Source organism: Elephantulus edwardii, unplaced genomic scaffold, assembly GCF_000299155.1.
Source record: "Elephantulus edwardii isolate Elephantulus edwardi_28Jun2011 unplaced genomic scaffold, EleEdw1.0 scaffold00038, whole genome shotgun sequence".
Classification (NCBI taxonomy): Eukaryota; Metazoa; Chordata; class Mammalia; order Macroscelidea; family Macroscelididae; genus Elephantulus; species Elephantulus edwardii.
This window is the reverse complement of record NW_006399788.1, coordinates 8,261,331-8,265,613: the sequence shown is the minus strand read 5'-3', so window position 1 is coordinate 8,265,613 and position 4,283 is coordinate 8,261,331.

Below are 4,283 nucleotides of genomic sequence, written 5' to 3'. Positions count from 1 at the left end.
GAAAAGCAAACAAATCTATTTTGTAAGTACAGCCAGCATGAGTGCTCCTTAGAATCAAGACTAAGGAGCTGTTATCTCATAAGACTCGGCCACGTTATTAGAGGGGCCAGTGTCTGGAGTATGGCATCATGACTAGTAGAGGGACAGCAAGGAAGAAGATCTTCAGTAAGGTGGTTTGACACAGTGCCTGCAACACTGGGCTCACACATAGTGAGAATGGTGTTTCATTCTATTACATACAGAGTTACTATGAGTCGAAACCAACCTGTCCCAATAACAACAGCACAGGACACCCCAGTGGTGTAATTAGTGCATTGAAAGCCAGGTTGCTGGTACCCCAAAGTGTAGTGGTTTGAATCTGCTAGCCATTCCACAGGATAAAGCTGGAGTATTCTTTTTACAAAAATAAACAAATAAAGATTTCTAGTCTTGGAGAGCCAATGGAAGATTGCCGTTAGTCAGATTAGATTTACGCAATGTGGGCTTGGCTTTTGGTTTAACAATAGCAATGCAGTTGACTTTTAGAAATATCTTTCGTACTCCAAAAGATTTGGAAGGAGGACTGGCATCCACTTCCATAATAGCTTGCCTCCGGAAACCCTATGAACCTGGAGAGAGGAAGAAAGGCACGCAAGCGTCGAGAACTCTCCTTAATAGGGTCACTATGAGTCGCCTGCAGTTCGACGGTACTTAACAACAACAACACAACTCCAAAAGATTAGCTGAACCATGTGTATTGATAAACTGACAACTCGAATCCACTCTACTACCTATGTGGTCAACCGAAGAATGCATTTATACGTTTTTAAATGGTGGCAATGAGGACAGAGAGAATAAGAATAGTGGTGTTTTGTTTTATGTTGTGTGTGTGTGTGTGTGTGTGTGTGTGTGTGTACATCAAATCAGATCTAACTGGTATAGGAGGAGATTGCCCTCCTTCTCCAATAGAAGAATAGTGTTTTGTAACACACCAAATTTTATGAAATTCAAATAAAATTTTATTGGAGTATAGAAACACACTCATCACATAGATCATCTATGGCTGCTTCTCACCACGAGATTAACTGAATAGTTGCAACAAAGATCATATGGTCACAAAGCCTAAAAAACTTACTATCTGGCCCTTTACAGAAAAAGTTTGCTAGTTCTTGTTCTAAATAACAATCTTTTCTCAGCAATAACAACCCTTTGCAGGCTACAAGAAAGATTGGCCATGTTTATACATTTGGAACAAAGAGGTAGTAAATAGAGCTGAGAGAGAAAAGAAACCAAGATAAACTAGTAACAAAATTTATTTGCATGCTTTCTCATGATCAAGAAGTTTTTTAAAGGCTTGGCTATTCTAAATTATTGATGTTCTTTAGGGTACTTACACCTTTGAAATTATGGTTAGGCTTTGAGCTGAAGTCCATAGACAAACTATCTCACCTGTCCTTTGCTGTAAAGTTAGCCTAATGGGGCAGCCAGCTTGCTGGGCCTGAAAAAGAATGGCAACTACAGATATTAATACTGTTCTTCCTAAGATCCACTCTTTGTTTTGGGGTGGTTTTTTTTTCCCTTTTGCACTTTTTTCTTTTAGATGTCCATTTTCTTCCTATAAGAATTTTCAGAGTACTTCAGAGACATATAGACAAGATATCTCACTACTTCAATTCCTTGGCTTCAGAAAGGAGAACTCCATTTCTCTCATTCAGTGTGCTTGCTCCATGAGCAGTAGCAAGAGCAGGCAATTTACTTCCTTTCCTGCTTGCTTTAATCCACCTTGCTCTAAGTGTGGCCAGGACTCGAGCCTGACCTAAAACAACATTACTTTGCTGACCTGAGTCTTCACAACATCTTTAAGTCAGAAACACAACAAGAGTATTCCTTGAAAGTGAAATATTTACTTGTTTTCATTGGCTATTTCATCAGGAAAGACCAGTTGCTTGAAAAGGACATTGTGTCTAGTCAGTAAAAACAAGGAAGCTCTTCCATGAGATGAACTTAAAGAATAGCTCTAATGGTGGACTCAACACACCAACAATCACAAAGCTGGCATTGGACAAGGCAATGTTTCTTTCAGTTCTATATGAGGTCACCATGACTCAACCAACTTGACAACTAACAATGAAAATTGAGTAGTTCAATCAAGATAATCAAAAGGGGGTATGTGTGGAAATGAGAAAAGACAGACTTTTCTTATCTTCACAAGAATATCTTGTTGATATGGGAGTAGTCAGGTGATTATAAGTTCATTATACATATTGAAGCCTAAAGTCTTATATTTCCCCAGTGGTGACTGTCTCACTTCAATGGCCTCCTCTTTGTGCCAGAGACAAGTATAATTACCCAATTTTATAGGCAGGGAAATATTTCCTTCTCCAATCAACAAAATTAAAGCCAAAAGCTGGAATACAAGATGTTTTCTTTCTGAATAAATGATGCATTTCCTCCTGCTAAGAACATTTAACCTCCCCTGAGCCCAAAGGAACAAACCAGTGAGGTGAGTGGACTATATCCTTTGACAAAGAGGGAGAAATGGCAAAAGGTTGAACATTCTTACTTATTCTGATGAAAAGGTGACTTACTGCTTTATTTATCTAGTAAAATTTTCCTCCAGGTGAATATACTGAGACAGAGTGTTTTATTTACAAGTCAGACCTGGAACATTGAAAAGCATAAGCTCTGTGCATATAAAGAGAGGATTTTAAATAGACTTAAAACAAGGCCAAACTGAGAGATTAGAACTGAATAGTGTATTATTGGCTGGAACCCTGACTTTGAACCCATAAACAGCTGTTGTTATTTCTCCCAAGATAAACTTCACTTTGAGTGTTTTATTCCACTAAGACTGAATGAAAATAACTCCCATTTGGAGCAAAGGAGAGGTGAAGGAAGAAATTAATCCACAGAAGTAAAGGCCCACTCCAGCCATGGTCCCTTCTAGCCTGAGATCAGAAGAGCCAGATGATGCCCAGCCACCACCATCAACTGCTCTGAGGAGGGGCACAATAGAAGGCCCCAGTTAGAACATGAGGTAAATGTAGAACAAAATTAAAATTCACTAAAAAAACCTCAAAACATGCCACCCAACAAAACCAAACACACACACACACGTTCCAAACTAACTGATACTGACAGAAACTAGAGGAACCCCCAAGATTATGACACTAAGACACCTAGAAGCTCAAGTCAGAGAAAGACTTCGTATGTCTTATTTCTGAAGTTTAATCATGTCCCTGCTTTTCTTCACAAACACTGATTAACCAAAGTTGACCAGATGATGATGAATTTTGTCACATTCCTGTTCACCAATGGCCCACACTTTTTGATGTCAGTCAGTATGAGGCTACAAAATTACTTATGAGCCATTCATGTACTTTCTTCTCTTTTCTGGAAGCTGCAAAGACATACAAGAGTTAGTAGGACATACATCTATGGTTTGCACGTTCAATGAAATGCCCCATAGTTTGAGCTGCTTTTGTTCTATATTTCTGATACAAGGGTTCGTGGTTCCTATTCACCTTTCTCATTTTCTCCCTGAGGCAGGTACAAGGTGAAACAACTGAATGGTTCACGCAGGTAGACAGACCCAGGACTATTGGCACCTCCCTCATTCGTGTCCCATCTGTAAACATCACTGACCTGTTTCCAGAACAAGCCTCTCAAAAACATGGCAAGGAGGGAAGATTTTATATTCTGTTAGGATTGCCTCTTCCATTCTTAAGCTCCTTTCCCCACATATCTGGTTCCCACATTTAGCCAGAATATAAGGTCATGCTGACTTTTGTTTCCCTAAAAATGAATGTTGTAGTGTTAAGAACTTAATATGTAACTTTACCATGAAAAGGTAAAAACCATGTAGGACTAGAGGAACGGATCTTCAAGAGAGAATTGTCAGTATTAGTAGAGAGCATATTGTGAGAAATGGGGAGAGGAGCTCTCTGGGTGCCCTCTAAGTTATCCCCAGCTCTATATAGGAGATAGGTTAATAAGCTCCTTTATACTCTCAGGGGCAACCACCACTTATTGAATGCCTATTATGTGCTACTATCTGTAATAAGCACTTTCTAGTATGCTGTCTGGGGAACTCCAATGACTTAATGGTAAGGAGCCGTGCTGTCAATTCAAAGACATATGGTTCAAATCCACCAGCTGCTTCCCAATATCCTCCTATATGAATTACTGTGTATGGAAACTCCCTTGGAGGATCAACTATGAGTTGGTTCCAACTAGATGATACACAACAACAACAACAATATCCTGCCCGGGTTAATTTGAAATAAACCTGAAATCCAAACTAA